The sequence below is a fragment of the Macrobrachium nipponense genome, chromosome 48, assembly GCF_015104395.2.
Source record: "Macrobrachium nipponense isolate FS-2020 chromosome 48, ASM1510439v2, whole genome shotgun sequence".
NCBI lineage: Eukaryota > Metazoa > Arthropoda > Malacostraca > Decapoda > Palaemonidae > Macrobrachium > Macrobrachium nipponense.
The window spans coordinates 22,197,660-22,215,853 of record NC_087223.1 but is presented as its reverse complement, the minus strand read 5'-3'; the positions used below and the strand labels follow the sequence as shown (position 1 = coordinate 22,215,853).

At 38.5% G+C, this 18,194-nt stretch overlaps 1 long non-coding RNA gene across 1 annotated transcript; it reads right to left on the bottom strand.

Moving 5' to 3' along the window:
• Positions 1-14,255: 14,255 nt before the first annotated feature.
• Positions 14,256-16,655, bottom strand: LOC135204965 (uncharacterized). The gene is made up of 3 exons (XR_010312394.1): positions 16,510-16,655; positions 16,032-16,257; positions 14,256-15,218 (listed from the first exon to the last, which is right to left on the bottom strand). It is a non-coding gene; the product is annotated as an uncharacterized LOC135204965 (long non-coding RNA).
• Positions 16,656-18,194: the final 1,539 nt, after the last annotated feature.

Below are 18,194 nucleotides of genomic sequence, written 5' to 3'. Positions count from 1 at the left end.
AGATTCCCACCCCTTGCGCGGGGAGGACGCGTCGGAAGACAAGAAACAATCCTTCAGGATACGTGCTCGAGCACGCTCCTTAGCAGCCTGGGAAGCGTCCACAGGAACTGCTGAGGGACGCCAGATCGGTGGGGGTTCCCCGTAACCCTCCTTCGGCCTTCGAACATGCCCTCATCCCTGAGTCCTGGGAAGTCCGGCAGAGGTCCCAGCCTAGAGGCGCTATAGGGCCGATCTGAAGCCCCCTCCACTTCACTAGGGGCCACTATCACTGCACTTATTTTGCCTGTTTTCAAGGGCAAGCACTTTAGATTCAAGCGTCTTCAATGCAATCCAGAATAAGCGAAAGGGCATTACCCCCCTCGCACCGACACCACTTGAGGGCCCGAAGGCAACACTACGGGGTTTAGGAGACACAAAATCTAAAGAGGGTTAGAATGGGGATAAAAACATTAATAAACCCTGTCTGCTACCCGACTTACTCCTGGAGGAAGACCTCCTAATCCTATCACGTTCTAACTTCTTCACGTAGGATTCATACGTCTTCCATTGTATTTCATCCAAGCTTTCACACTCATTACGCGCAAATCATATTTACACACTCTTGCCCCCTACACCCTTTACACAATGTGTGAGGATCAACCAAGGCTTTAGGAAGCCTAACCTTGCATTCCACTTTCGAACACACCCTGGCGCTAGCAGAACTACATCCGACATATTTTAAGGAAAAAATCTAAGCCAAATTCAAAAAACAGTCCAAATCACGTATGCCAAGCTATCGATCCAATCAAAAAACCAAAAGTCAAGAGGATACTCAAGCAATGAAAAGTTTTCCAAAATCCTGAGGCGGAGGTGTGTAAACAGATGTTTACGACACCGGCGACAGAAGAAATCTGATAGAAAATGGGAATGGTTCCTGATACCCGCCTCCCCCGCGGCGGGAATGGGTACTAACCACCCTAACTCCCACTACGTGTGTCGTAAGTTTTAGAAATTCTGTCGGACTTCAGAGAATACAGCTATATAGTATATCTGACAGGTGAGTTTCATGAACAAACCAGGATATAAAGCAACAAACAAGATATGAAGCGATAAAAACTTACGGGAGAGAAGATACAAAACAGAGTCACAGTACAGGCCTGTTATGATTGTAATAGGTCACAACATGGTGCAAATTGCAATGGTATAATGCAACACTAACTTACAATCTCAAGTCCAGAATAGTTTTTGCAATGAAAGCATACAAGTTACAGTTTCAAGTACAATAAAAGATATTCTGCAAACCAAAGTGACCCCAAATCCAGGATAAATTTTGAAATGTAAGTACACAACTTGAACAAAAAAAGTTGAACCGACATCAGACCTCGTGTACAAAGTACCTCTAAATCCTGCAGACCAGAGTGAAAGAAGTTAACGATGGATTCAAGAGCTGAAGCATATAATCAACCTTCACATCTGAAAGAATCCTGATTGATAGCCATATTTATTCAATCTTAATAGATGAACCAAATACTGGTGGTCGACAACGTTCACCGAGCTTCTAGACATAAGTTCCCCTCCCATTGTAGAATAAAACGACATAAATGGGTTAAGGAAGTGGTAAATAAGCATGAAGCTTTAATGTAATTCTTCTGACATGGGACTAACTATTAGGAATAGGTTAGTGACATAAAATTACAACTAATGGTGGATACAACCAGAAACTTTTATCATAAAGTCTATAAATATACATGGCAGTCTCAAGCCTGAATAAAAGTGAAGAGTTGAGGTTTGTTTGTGTAGGTGTTTTTACGTTGCATGGAATCAGTGGTTATTCAGTAACGGGACCAACGGCTTTATGTGACTTCCGAACCACGTAGAGTGTGAACTTCTATCACCAGAAATACACATCTCTAACCCCTTAATGGATTAAGTTTAAGTATATCTTAGTTTAATCAGACCACTGAGCTGATTAACAGCTCTCCTAGGTCTGGCCTGAAGGATTAGATATTTTTACGTGGCTAGGAACCAATTAGTCACCTAGCAATGGACCTACAGCTTATTGTGGGATCCAAACCACATTATTATTCGAGGAATGAATTTCTATCACCAGAAATAATTCCACTGGGTTCCATGTTGGCCGTGCCAAAAAATCGAACTTTGGACCACCAAATTGGCAGGCGAGCGAGAAAACCACTCGTCAACGAGGACTACCCCTCAATGGAATGCCCCAGAGAAATCGAACTAAGAGTTGAGTGTGGAAGGGATAAAGTTCCCCACAACAACTGGGTATAATGAGGCCCAAAAGTGGTCCAGAAAACTTAGCAATGTTTCAAAACAAAGGGTTCCCAAAGGAAGAAAGAGAAAACTAGGGTAAAACTATTTCTACCTATTTTTCATTTGCGGAACAAACCTGGTGACACACCTGCTCATAAACTCCATTCATTAAATTCAGTCATCAACATAGACTTTAACTACAAAAATATAATTTACCAAAGCTTGAAGGCTGAGATAACACAGATAAGGAGAGATTTCCACAAAAACAACTCCTAAAAGATCATTCGAGTCGGGATTTTGCACTTTTCAATTACATTCATCAGAATGTAATTTCCAGAGTTACGAAGCCTACAAACGCTGATCTGGCAGATGAAATATGACACCAAAAAAGCAAAATAATCAATATTTAAAGTTTTTTTTTTTATAAAAAATGCAATAAGAATGCAGTTTACATAGTTTTGAATGCACCCAAAGCATTAAAAGTAAGGTTTTCTTAGGATTTTTTGACAGTGTTCCGGCTTACGACGCGTCTCAAGAACGGAACTCCCGTCGTAACACGGGGGACTGCCTGTAATAATATACAGAACCTATTTATCATTCATTTCCTTCTGGGTATTAGTATTTGTCTTATAAAGCAAATCATAACACTGTGGTGCTTCTACTTGCGATGGAAGTTGGCATTCATAAAACTACAATTAGTTTGGAATCCTCATCCCACTCCTTTAGGCCAACAGCAGCTTGTCACAAGATAATACCGAGACAATTCTGAATTCTTTTCCCTTATATGAATGTATCTCCTCAGTGGGCTATATAATTCACTATCCTTTCCTATTCTTTGAGATCATCAGTGGTACTTTTAGGTTCAAATTGTAGCATTCAGATCTCTTATAATTCCTCCTTTTCACAAAGATTTTTTAGACCTTCCTACTTGTTAGCATTATGCCATTTGTCTACCAGATTATCATTTACTCATCTTATTCCAATAACAAACAATTGCTCAGCATCCGAAGTCCAAACATCTTCATTTTATTCATTACTCATCTTATTCCAATACAAACAAACTTGCTCAGCATCCGAAGTCCAAACATCTTCATTTTATTATCTTCCTGAATACTGCAGCCTTTCTGATAACGAAATCTCTAAATCGTCCATGTGCCCCTCGACTGACTCGGTGGTCTAGGTAAACTTTCTATAACTCTAATCTTAGTCTTTAGTACTAAACTTGTTACAATAAATATAATTTCCTAACTACTTTTTCTTCAATAATTGTTTGTTTGTATGGTGTTTTTGATGCATGGAACCAGTGGTTATTCAATAACAGGACCAATTGCCTTAAGTCACTTCCAAACCACGTCGAGAGTGAACTTCTATCACCAGAAAATACACATCTTTAACCCCTCAGTGGAATGACTGAGAATCGAACTCGCGGCCACTGAGGTGGCAGGCCAAGACCATACCGGTCACGCCACTGAGGCGCTTTTTCTTCAATAAGAGCTACAGATCGCACCTGCTGCAATTACAGACAATTTCAGACCTTTCACTTTGGACTTAAAAACTTCTTAAAAATGGAACCTAATCTGTTGGTCACCTACATAAAATGTTATCCCTATCTGAAGTTCTTTTAACTCCTTTATCTCTTGACTTTCACTGCAAGATAGTGTAATTTACCAATGCTTGGATCAAGTATACTGAATACTACATGTGAATACCCTAAAATCTATCTGAATGGCACTGTAAAAGAAATATCTGAACTACTTGCAGATGTGGTTTATGTACCAAGTGAATAATTCTAAGACTAACAAAAGCACATTGGCCTTATTTGAGACAATTACCTATACAGTAAAATTCTGTTCACTATCTACTCAGAAAAAGTGTATTCTGGATATCTAGGTTTAAATTAGAGCAACGAAAACCAACTTCATTCTGAAATCTTAGTAATAAAGGTATTGGCATTCTATGGGATTCCAAAGTACCATGCACTGATGTTAAGGTAATTTTTGCAAAAATATGCAATACCTGAATCACTTACATCACCAGGTTTTAATTATGGAACCATAAACTAAGAATCAAAAGTCAGCACAAAGACCATGATAAACAAAAGCCAGCAGCAACACACTCAAGTAACCCAACTGGACTAAATTTCAGTATGACAATGCGACCATTCTAACATGGGGACAAGTGCAACCATGACAAAAATAAACACTGGGCTGAGCAAGTGACAATACATTCAGTGAAATCACTTCAATATCTGAAACATGACAATTTCTTTTACAAAGGGTTTTCTACATACTTCAAAGGCATGTCATAACCATACTCAAATTTTACAACACCTCAGAATCCAGAAATAACTAGATTAGGCCTTTATGACATACCAAATTTTATCCAAAACTGAGAATAGTCACTTGGTCATTCTACTTTCACAAAGTTCATGTTTTCTTTGCCATTTGCTTAATCTTTTGATTTACAGTTAATTTGTTTGTTTGTTTGTATGGTGTTTTTACATTGCATGGAACCCGTGTTTATTCAGCACGGACCAACGGCTTTACGTGACTTCTGAACCACGTCGATAGTGAACTTCTATCACCAGAAATACACATCTCTGACCCATCAATGAGGCACTTTTTGAATTATAGTTGCAGGAAATAACAATACAGTACTGTCAAGATGATTCAAGAAATGAAAGATAGAATCATTCTTCTCAGGTGAAATGATGACAGGGTACTTCCACCTTTCTTCACCCTATCACCCAAACTAAGGAACACAATGATCGCGGAAAACCTTAGACATATATAAAAGTATACTGGCTACTTCCCAAAAAGCTTTTAATGGCTCTAATATACAAGGCATACCTGAAACTCTTCCTTGTCCATTAATGAGACATGTACAACATTAAAACTAAAAATGGCCCCAAAATTAATGAACTTCACATTCACATTCTTTTTGGCTTACAGTATTTTTACAGATGCAATGACATAAATAGATTTCAAGATGTACTAGCAACATGAGGACTTAATGAGGATCATTAAGTCTATATGTAAACACTAGAGACGGTTCATTTTCAGACCAAATTAACAGACAGTTGTGTCTGGAAGAAAAACATGGAAATACTTTCCAGGGAATACCTCATTTGGTCATAATTACAGATATACTTGCTAGACAATATTGACTACACAAGAGTTAGTCATATTCTGGTGAACTTGGCATTTTCACAGCCGAGGACATGCAATTCATCTAAGCATTCTTACTCTCTCAGAGTGAAACCTATGGCTAACCCCAATGTTTACTGAACACACAATTTTCAAAGGTGCTAGACTTATTGTATAGGTTATTGCCTGCAATATGGAGTTAGGATACATAGCAGAAATGAACTGACCTCTTGAGAAATCTATGTAAGAAAACTCTCTCCATAAAATGGAATTATCTAAGCAATGGTGCTATGGATAATACTTACTCAGATAGTCTTTTCAATAACAAGGTTAATTACAAGCCAATCTGAACACCAGACACTGTTCAATGGAATCATGATCCATAGAACTACAACAAATGGTCTTAAGATCACTGACAAACTTTTAAAAAATTGCTGAAGTTATCACTATACCTGAAGCAAATACTTAACAAGCCAACTTGGCTGTAAGGTAGCTAGAGGAACTGGGAAAATTTAACGGACTCGTTTAGGTTATTTCCAGGTTAGACCAGACTCAAATATCTTTAGAATCCTTTAGTGTTCAAAACTCTCTCTGGTTTTATAACATTTTGAATACCTTTGGGATCTATGCTCAACTAAGTTAAAATGCTTCTACGTAGGCAATGCATTTTTGACAGCACAGCCATGAGCTATAATGACCTCCAGATGAAGCTATCAAACTGTTCCAGATACTTTGTACTGCAGGAAGTGTTAACCAACTGGACTTTGTGAGTGACAGGGTGCTTCCAGCCATCAAAACAGCAGTAACCAGATGCCATACCAATTGCCATCCAGAGAAGACCCACACCACACCTCCTAAGGGAAGTCATTCTCAGATCCTTGAAGACTCTTCAGTGGCCACGGGCAACAAAGGACAGTAGGGAGAGGTCTTACCGGCGCCAAAGAACTCTGTTTGCTAAGACCAGCCCCTTGGCGTGTAGGCACACGCCTTTATTTTAAGAATCTTTCCATTTTTACAGCAAGACACCTGGAAGAGAACTTCAACTTTAGATACACCAGAAACATCAATGATTATAATACATAAGTTAAGTTATATCTTAGTTTTACCAGACCACTGAGCTGATTAACAGCTCTCCTAAGGCTGGCCTGAAGGATTAGATATTTTATTGGCTAGGAAAACCAATGGTCACCGGGACCTACAGCTTATTGTGGGATCTGAGCCACACTATATCGAGAAATGAATTTCTATCACTGAAATAAATTCCTCTGATTTCGCATTGGCTGAGCTGGGATTCGAACTTCGAACCACCGAATTGGCATCCGAGCGTGAAAACCAATTGTCCAGCAAAGAACTAGATTTCCAACTGACATAAGTCTGAGAACATTCTTAACTTTGTATAAAAAATATTATTAAGTTTCTATTTACTGTAGTCTTTTAAACAAATAACAAGAGATAATATTCACTCTTTCCCTTATTTCAGCTTCTTAACTTACTCACATGACTCTACGATAGAGGAAGTACTAACTAATTCTCCGTCTCCTCACGCCACAGCTGCAATGCTTTCTGTATTCTACTTTGGGCTAATCATACTTAGCTGTCTAACTACTCTGATGTTAACTTGGGGAATAAATCTGTTATGGCAATCTTAAGAAGTTTAGAAATGAATCAATAATCTGGTTAACTTCTTTAAAATAATACAAATCTACCTATTTACTTGTCATTACCATAGGCTAAATAGAAGCATCTGACAATTCCTCCAATTTCTACGTTTCACAGTAGTTGATAAATACTGTAAACCAGAATCTACTGTCCAAGCAAAAAAGATTGTGTACTGATAGCTTTTGGTACCAATGAAATTTACCATCTAAGAAATTCATTTTTGTATGCAGTACACTCATTTTGCATACATGAGCCCAACATTGGCTAATAATGAATACTATTAAATTCCTTGGGACAAAACTTTTGATAAAACACTATAATAGTATGTACTAGTATTTTTACCTATTAATAACTGACTGGTCCACTAAAAAACTCCCCTGTAGGGAACACTGTCCAGAGGGATGCCTTTGGCTGATATAACACAATATTATAGTAGTACTAGTATTTTTATCTAGTAATAACTGACTATATTCACTTAAAAACTCTCCTGTAGGGTACACTGTCCAGAGGGATGCCTTTGGCACTCTACTTGTTTGATCTTCTCCTTAATCTAAGTTACACTTCTCACATGACAAAACCTTCAAGCTACTGTTACGAGTCCAAAGACAAGACTTAGTGATCTCATTAATCTATACAGGCAGTCCCCGGGTTACGAAGGGTTCGGCTTACGACTTTCCGAGGTTAAGGAGCTTTTCAATTATATTCATCAGAAATTATTTCCAGGGTTACGACGCCTACCACGCTCCTCTGGCAGAAGAAATATGACACCAAATATGCAATGCAAAATAATCAATATTTGAAGTTTTTTTGATGAAAAATGCAATAAGAATGCAGTTTACATAGTTTTCAATGCACCCAAAGCATTAACAGTAAGGTTTTCTTAGTATTTTTTATGATGTTCTGGCTTAAAACGATTTTCGGGTTACAATGCGTCTCAAGAACGGAACCCCCATCGTAACCCCGGGACTGCCTGTACTATAACAATAATTAAGCTATACAAGAATTCCCAGCTGCAAGTGGAAAAAGGGTCCGCAAACACGTCCAGACTTATGTCCAAGGAAGTATCTGATGACATGACAAATAAGTTACTCAACTTTACATTCTATAAGTTCTATTAAACAAGGCTCAAATTAAACAGTCACAATAACATACAATATCACTTTTAATAACTGTAACATCTCATACTATATTGCAGGCGTGGCCAATTCATTTGATGAAGAGTTTCTAATTTGGTATCGTCTTATAAGCACACTTACACAAATCTATGCGCTCTTAATAATAACGCATTTATGTTAAATAATCATGTAATATTTTTGAAACATAATAAGCACATATATATATAAACTCTAGACTATTGTCAAATCTTCACATTTTTAACTTGCAACAGTTATAGGTAAACGTAAGCTAACTTTACCTTTACAGACTAAAATATATAAAAAAAAATGTGTTTACAATCATTAAGAAACTTAATATACTGCAAATTTTAATCCTTGGAATCAAATGACATACACGTTTTAAGGAGAAGCCTCAAGCGGCCAAGAGTTTAGAATTTTAAGTGCTACTTTAAAAAAATTAATAAAAACAGCACTGTTATTATTCATAAACACAGATCTATCACTTATTACGAATGCTTTATCCAATTTGGAAGCCAATAAGAGGCAGTGCTCTCTGGACCTTGGAGGTCTTTACTACACCTCAATAACAGCAGCAATTGTTTATAATGGGTTACACTGTAACCAGACTGATACTCAATATGTTTAGATACCCACAATGATAGCCAAGTGATCTCGTCCAAAGGACACCACGGTGTGAAGACAGTTTTTGTTAAGAGTATACCGGGATGTAATGTAGTACAGTAACAGAGTTCTAAAGTCTTTTTGTAGTGCTTTCTGCAGAAAAACACAACAGCCTGTTTTAGTCACTTCCGTAAAACATCATCATCAAGTGCTAGTCACCCATCTTGAAAAAGTTACATCGCCTGAGCTACTTCGTGTGATGGGACTCACACTGTCCATGGTCACGATATCTGCTACAGAAACCCACATCTCCTGCATCCTAAGGGAAGTAGCAGAGGGAAAATAACTATGCTGTAAACTTTACAGTTAAGGTCTTGGCTTCTAATTAGGTCACCTTCGATAAAAAACAGGTTAAAAAAAGTTTTGAAAATGCTAAGTAACCACTGCTGGCTCTACCAAATGGAGGACCAAGAGAGAGAAAGAGAGAGGGAGTAGGAGTGACAGTGAATCTCTCAATGAGAGAGGAATTCCAACCTCACTAACGTATACACGACTATCTCTGACTAACCAAAACTGTAGATTACCCAGTTCCTACAAAAAAACTCCCAAAATCTTCTAGAAACAATGGCACAAAGTAGTACAACACTAATTCTCTTTCACTTCCTCCCCAAAAGCAGACAAAGGAGTGTGGGAATACCCAAGAATTCAGCTACATCAATTGCTCATTTGCCCAAAATAACAACATACACACACCTGTACTATTTAATCAAATATAATAAACAGGATATGAACTACACAACAAACTAGTATAACTGCTTCAGAAAATAAACAGATGGGATGACAATGCTCCAGAGGTAGGCTAAGCAAAAACTAGGCAACAAACCTTCATTGAGATGGCGGCAACACTGACTAATGTAAACATAAAATAATTTGATTCTCTCTACGTACTGTCATAACCTAACACAAATTGCACTTCAGATTGCCAACACGCTACATTCAACTGCAAGCAGGAAACCGCCAACCCACAGAGACTTTACATGTGTAAAATCTGGGAGATGAAATGCAGTCACAACACAAAATATTATGCATCAGTGACATTTGTGACCGAGTAGTGGAGAATATTAACTTTAAAGGGCAAATGATTTCTTTGTTTCTCCATGATTCTATTCTTGGATAACACCCCACTGTTTCAACACAGCAAAATTATTATAAAAAGGTTTGTACACTGTATGGACACTTACTCTTCTTATTTAAAAGTTTTGCCACTACTGCAATAAGGTATTGTAATAACGATTACCAAGGCGTATTCATGAGCGTAACTTACAGAACCCACTGATAAACACAGGATTCAAAATGACTATCAAGGTAACAGTATGAAGTTACACAATAAAAAAACAAATGCAAAAAGATTAGATCTTAACCCACAAAATTCTGACTTTCTAGATCAAACATTCCAGTAATCAATTCTGGTCTTTCTACAAACTTTAACTTGAAAACTAAAATATGTTATGCCTGTGAATAGCAAACACAAAACAAAATATGTAAATTAATTTACAGTGTTTTTTTATATGACAAAAAGATATAAAATCTGACAAATAGATATCAATTCCTTGGTTTATAACTTAATTAATACACACCACATCTCTCAAATCTTCCTTACAACATCAACCACACATCACATCACGGATCTTACTAACTTTGGATTCATTTTCATGGTTTAATTACCAACTCCTATTCATGTCAAACCAGCCTTACTTGATTCATACCCTTTCCTACATTTTAACAATCCAGGCACTTGAAACTATACACATATGTTCAAATATCCTCTATCACTAGGAAAAGCTGCACAGAGAAAGTAGGAATACAAAAGACAAAGGTACTTCAGTATGCGCATTCAAAAGCTGCAATCCAAGGCTTCTACAAATGTGCTAAATCCCCACCCACGACTTCATTCGCTGGACAGTCAGAAAGGCAGTACTTAAGAAAGTACAGTTATGCAGTGTAAATTACCGAGATGTCAGAAGCTGTCAACTGGTAAGTCAAACAAATGTCTCCAACAGTGACTTGATGCTTTTGTTCAAATTGAGTGACAGGAATCGCACTTCAAAAAGCACAGGTCAAAGGCAATTCTGCTAATCTGAAGCATTCTGGGAAATTTCCTTCAACTGCAAGGAATTAGAATGCGAAAGGAAGGAGCACAAGAAGAGGGTAGCAGAAAAGATTGTGCGACCAATTCCTGGAAGAAAGGTTGAATGAATCTATCACTAAATCAACAAAGTTTCAGTCAAGACCAAACACCAGGCCCTAAGCATTTATTTATCCGAGAGTTATGACTTTCAAAGCGCCATACAGTAACATACATTCAGATCTATACTGCAAGTATAACTAGTGAACATAAACTGCACATATCTAAGCCAAACTTAGTAAAAAGTAAAGATGTATAACTGATGAACTGATGACTCTTTGGTGCCTCAGTGAAATCTTGAACTACTTCTTAGTAAGGTTGTTCACTTCTGATATCCAAGAAGCAACGCAATCTGAAAATGATAATGAGGACTTTAAACAGTGCTATTGTAAAATATAAAATTCTTAATATAAAAACTCTGCACATTTAAAGACTGTTCATTTAAATATTACCAAATAGTATGTCAGTACTAGATAAATACTAGTGGGACTTTTATGATAAAAAACCTCTATTTGTGCAAACCCATTTATATATATTTGCCATAATTTGCAGTGTCAAGTTCCTCAAGATTCACTTTTTGTCTAACAGTTGGGCATATGTATGGTGATCTAACAACACATAAACCACCTGGAATCTCTGGTATCCAGTAGTATTCATCTATGTATTTACTGCTGTATTGATTTATTTTTTCTTTTTAATAAGTGAGCTCTCTTCTCCCTGTACTTCCCTTTACCTTCTCTTATTTTCAAATGAGTACCATGTTCTTTGGAAGCTTAAATTTTAAGTCAATGGCCCCCCTGGGGTTGTTTCATATGAGAATAGGGTTCGTCTTCAGAATAATAATAATAATAATAATAATAACAATAATAATAATAATAATAATAATAATAATAATAATAATAATAATAATAATAATAATAATAATAATAATAATAATACTGTTAAAAAGAATGACAGAATTAAGCGAGTTGATTTTATATAGTTTTTTCTATTTTCCTTACAATTCGCTTCTCAGGCTCAGCGATTTTTCTGAGTAACTGGCCTGGAATATAAAACAACTCTCTTAATTCTGCCATTCTTTTTACAGTATTTGCTTAAAAGAGGGTCTTCTACCAAAATAAAAATATAATAATATACTGGCTCAAAAACTTCAGGCCTACACCCACGAATAGCAGAACAACTCCAGCATTGTATTTCAAATCACCATGCACCCAAATGGATGACCACAGAAAGAACATCCTTAGTACAAAAAGACAAGAGTAAGGGAAATATAGCCAGTAAACTACAGGCCTATCACCTGCCTACCAATAATGTGGAAGTTACTAACATGTATCATCAGTAAAAGGCTATACAATTACCTAGAGGAGACAAACACCATCCCCCACCATCAAAGGCTGCAGAAGGAAGTGTAGGGGCACAAAAGACCAGCTCCTGATAGACAAAATGGTAATGAAGAACAGTAGGAGAAGGAAAACCAACCCTAAGCATGGCATGGATAGACTACTATAAGAAAGCCTTCGACATGATACCACACACATGGCTAATAGAATGCCTGAAAATATATGGGGCAGAGGAAAACACCATCAGCTTCCTCAAAAATACAATGTGCAACTGGAATACAATACTTACAAGCTCTGGAATAAGACTAGCAGAGGTTAATATCAGGAGAGGGATCTTCCAGGGCGACTCACTGTCCCCACACTACTCTTCGTAGTAGCCATGATTCCCATGACAAAAGTACTACAGAAGATAGATGCTGGGTACCAACTCAAGAAAAGAGGCAACAGAATCAACCATCGGATGTTCATGGACGACATCAAGCTGTATGGTAAGAGCATCAAGGAAATAGATACCCTAATTACAGACTGTAAGGATTGTATATGGGGACATCAGGATGGAGTTTGGAATAGAAAAATGCGCCTTAGTCAACATACAAAAAAACAAAGTAACGAGCACTGAAGGGATAAAGCCTCCAGATGGGAGCAACATCAAACACATAGATGAGACAGGATACAAATACCTGGGAATAATGGAAGGAGGGAATATAAAACACCAAGAGATGAAGGACACGATCAGGAAAGAATAATGCAGAGACTCAAGGCGATACTCAAGTCAAAACTCAACGCCAGAAATATGATAAAAGCCATAAAACACATGGGCAGTGCCAGTAATCAGATACATTGCGCAGGCATAGTGGAATGGACGAAGGCAGAACTCCGCAGCATAGATCAGAAAACCAAGAAACACATGGACAATACACAAGCACTACACCCAAGAGCAAATACGGACAGGACTATACATAACACGAAAGGAAGGAGGGAGAGGACTACTAAGGTATAGAGGACTGCGTCAACATCGAGAACAGAGCACTGGGGCAAATATCTGAAAACCAGTGAAGACAAGTGGCTAAAGAGTGCATGGGAAGAAGGACTAATAAAAGTAGACGAAGACCCAGAAATATACAGAGACAGGAGAATGGACAGACAGAACAGAGGAATGGCACAACAAACCAATGCACGGACAATACATGAGACAGACTAAAGAACTAGCCAGCGATGACACATGGCAATGGCTACAGAGGGAGAGCTAAAGAAGGAAACTGAAGGAATGATAACAGCGGCACAAGATCAGGGACCTAAGAACCAGATAGTCAAAGAACGATAGACGGAAATAACATCTCTCCCACATGTAGGAAGTGCAATACGAAAAATAAAACAATAAACCACATAGCAAGCGAATGCCCTGCACTCGCACAGAACCAGTACAAAAAGAGGCATGATTCAGTGGCAAAAGCCCTCCACTGGAGCCTGTACAAGAAACATCAGCTACCTTGCAGTAATAAGTGGTACTAGCACCAACCAGAGGGAGTGATAGAAAACGATCTGGCAAAGATCCTCTGGGACTATGGTATCAGAACAGATAGGGTGATACGTGCAAATAGACCAGACGTGACGTTGACTGACAAAGTCAAGAAGAAAGTATCACTCATTGATGTCGCGATACCATGGGACACCAGAGTTGAAGAGAAAGAGAGGGAAAAAATGGATAAGTATCAAGATCTGAAAATAGAAATAAGAAGAATATGGGATATGCCAGTGGAAATCGTACCAATAATCATAGGAGCACTAGGCACGATCCCAAGATCCCTGAAAAGGAATCTAGAAAAACTAGATGCTGAAGTAGCTCCAGGACTCATGCAGAAGATGTGATCCTAGAAACGGCACACATAGTAAGAAAAGTGATGGACTCCTAAGGAGGCAGGATGCAACCTACCTCTGATTTCATTATAAAATGTCCTCATTTTTTATCTTCTTAGAACTTCCTGTGTCCAGATAGATGACCACCTTGAAATTCAAGAACTTCAAAGCAATGGTGCTAACAAGTGTCTTCATTCGTTTCCTTTATCTGGTAACTCATCTTCAGCTGAAGTTATGGCAGGAAGAAGAGGACAAATCATGCAGGAGTTGACTTCTTCAAACGGAACACAATGACAGCGGTCACAGCTCTTATCTTCACAATATTGTTACTGAAGCCTGCCTTCCAAATTATCAGTCTCTAGATACAAGCAGATTTTAGCATGTATGTTGCATCTTGCTGCAAGCAGCATCCGCTAGAAACTGGTGACCGAGTCATGCAGAAAAGTTACTTCATTTACTCAGAGATATCTTTCCTGACCAGTCCCGAAGAAACTGAGATTCTTATAATAAGGAACTCTGTGGATCTAACCTTACCACATTTATTTGATCAGACATTACTGACCAGCCCAATTGAGAAGTAAGGGCAAGGCTGTTGCATCTTAGTCATAACAAGTTCTCGTCTGTTCCTTAAAAGTAATGTTGTTCATCTGTGTACCTCTACAATTATCTTGGATGATGAAAAAGCTGAGAAAGCAAAGCAGATGAACTGTTTTAAGGAAATATTGCAATCAAAGTTCATACTGGAGTAGTTTCAGTAGCTAGAGGGAGAAGTGAATAGCAAAAAAATAACATTTACCTAGACATCTCCCAGTAAAAACTAACTTTTAAATAAGATTCAATCAGCAGTTTCTCATACACGCTGCTTGCAAAATGCAACCTACATGCCTACCCAGTCTGTATAGAGGGACTATGATAAAACTGAATCAAGCTCCAATTGCAATATTATAAGAAAAACCAGCTTTGACTTGCACCACTCTGCTCTTTTGATAAAGAAAAATCCAGCAGGAATTGCCCTTTTCTTCCTTGCCTTGTTTATTGAGACCTGAACAAAAGTGGAAAATAAAATGTTAAGTAATGTTCCATGACAACCTCGGTGAATAACAGTGTTATATACCAAACAAAAACTTCTTTCAGTTTTCTTCTGAAGATTGAAAAAGAAACCCACAAAATCACTGTATAACTTGTTTACTTCTAAGTGGAGTAAAATGAAATGTAAATACTTAGAAGTAAACAAGTTACACAGTGATTTTGTGGGTTTCTTTTTCAATCAACAGTGTTATACTAAACTTATTTCATACAGAAATCAACTTGCTCCCATTCACCATTGGCTCATTGAGTAAAACAAAGTAAAACCTCATTCTGTCATTTTTAAGTGCTATGAAAAATTCTTAAGACGAAAAAAAAACCAGCTGTAAATTTCCTCACAAGGTAGTTTGAAGTTACTGTTAATGCAACTTATTGCAATTTTACAACAGGCTTATGGAAAAGGATATTGGAAATAACTTTAATATTAGCAACACTAAACAAAAAGTGAAGAAATTACAGAAAAAAACAAATTCCAAACAATGAAACCTATCAACTATTCAAAATAATGAATGCAGAACGCAGGAAGATAATAAAGATGACAGAAGGAGTTTACAAGCAACACTACCTTTGAGCAAGAACAATAACAAGCTGAAATACATTTTCAATAATTATCACCATACTACAGTTTCACAAGCACAACAATTTTCATGATGTTGCAGAGTTCTTTGCCTTTTTAAATTCAAGTTTAACTTGGCAGTGCATCGCCTGTGCTTGATCTACACATCTCAACACAAAAAAAGAAGAAATGTCACTCATCATATATACCAACCCGATGCACGGATGCTTCATCAGACTTGCAGTTTATCTGGTTCCTTCAAAACAGATCATAGTCAGGACCAACAACCACTGATTATGGGTAAACTACGCTCATCCTTCGACGTGAAACATGTTTTCTTCTCAAGGACCAAACCCCATACAACTGTCTTCACTTGCCTTAAATAAATACTTATCAGGCATCTTGTGTAATAGCCGAGCACAAAGCTGTTCCACAAAACCTGAAATGTAACCAATAACATATAAACTTAAATACTGAATATAAAATACACTGTTGTTTGTTGTATTGCATTTAGCACTTGCATTTTTTATGTGGACTACCATGCAGAAAAACATTAAATACAACCTAAACAATATAATGAGATTTAAACTGAATAAAACTATACCTCATGCCCAAACTTATGAATTCGTTACATTTATCTATGATTATTCTAAATAAATTATGATAAATTTCAAACAAGAGACATATTAACCTCATGGCAAATATTTCATCCTGGTTCCTTTAATACAGTAAATGGTCTTAACAACAGACAATGATAACTTGTGTGACCTTCGCTTTTTCTTCCTGAACACGACGGCATGTTTTCTTTATCCAAACTGGAACTTCCCAGCAAAATTTCTATCTGAAAGGTAAGTAAAAATATGACAATTTGTCGAAAATTGCATTTTTCCTAACTATACAAACCTGAGGTCCTTTAACATAGGAAGTAGCTAGCGGCAGCTGGAACGGTCGTAAGCTTCGAACAAGGGGAGAACGGTAGTTAACTGCTTGTCCGACGTCGCGCGCCGCTGGGAGGTAAACAAATCACTTTTGCTTTTGGCCCATGCAAAATACGCAGAGTGAGGGGTGGCATGAGGAGGGACTATATGTAAAGGACCTCAGTTTGTATAGTTAGAAAATGCAATTTTCGACAAATTGTCATTTGTTCCGATACTAATACAAACCATCGGTCCTTTAACAATAGGAAGACTCACTTCTTGTGGGAGGAATCTGAGTCTTTTGATGAACAGACTGGTGTTCGTCCATCCCTGGAATGCCTCCCTGGTCGTAAGAGCGAGGGAGGGATCCAAGCCTCTGTCCGATTGATCGGGGTGTGCACCGCAGGATCAATGGTCAGACCTCTGGGCCGAGTCACTAAGAGACAGAGGCAAAGGACGTTAATCTCTTCGTACCAGCAAGCAAGAACTTGTTCCTGTTTGCAAGAGGCAACATAAAGTATGGGTTGTCTCAAGCTGGCATCCACTTCCTCCCCTTGTTGGAGGAAGTGGTGGATATACGCTCCTATCCTAGTGAAAGGGATAGGATGGGGCTCTGTTGAGTAGCTCACCTGCATCTTGTCCTAATCCAGCAGGGTGACGACCGTGTCCTCTACCAGGTAGAGGGGAAGAAAAAGAAAAAGATGGGAAGAGGAGCCAGTCACTCTCTCATATTCAACGATCATGCCATTTCTTACGGTCACCACCAGGACTCCCGATGCTGTTCAGCCTGCGAGGGTCTGGGTTCGCTACACAACGTGTTGAGCAGCCCACCATCGGGTCCCAAAGGAAGAAAAAGATCCAAGGACCTGTGGGCAATATCCCGAAGGTAGAAGGAAGGGCATGTGGTCTGGTTGGACCAGACCCCTGCCTTCAGTACCTGCGCCACGGAGAAGTTCTTGCGGACAAGGCAGTATCTCCTTCGCATCGAAGGCGGTGAAGTCCATTAGGGAGGGGATTGTGAACGACTCGAACCAATCGTCAGGGACCGAAGGGTTCTGAGTCTTCGCTACGAAGTTCGGTACCGGTTCGAAGAAATCGAGCGTCACGGATCCCCATCCCCTGGATGCTTGACTTCGCAGGAGAAGTCATGCAGTTCCTCAATAAGAGGAAAAGAAGGAAATAGTCGCATGAACCTATCCCTCTTCTCTACTTCGGTGATGTCCAGTACCCATACTGGTCTGTCCGTTTGCCACGAAGTCTCTCGCATCCTCCTATCCCATGCAGCGAAGTTCTCGGTAGTGGATAGACACCGACACTCCATGGTGGGTGTCAATGGTATGGGTACTGTGACAAGCTATTAAAACGAAGTAATGATTGCTCTGTAACAACCGAACTAAGTCAACAGCGTAGTTCGTAACTGACTCGGCCGCTCTGACAGCTGCCGACTGACTGCGTTCGG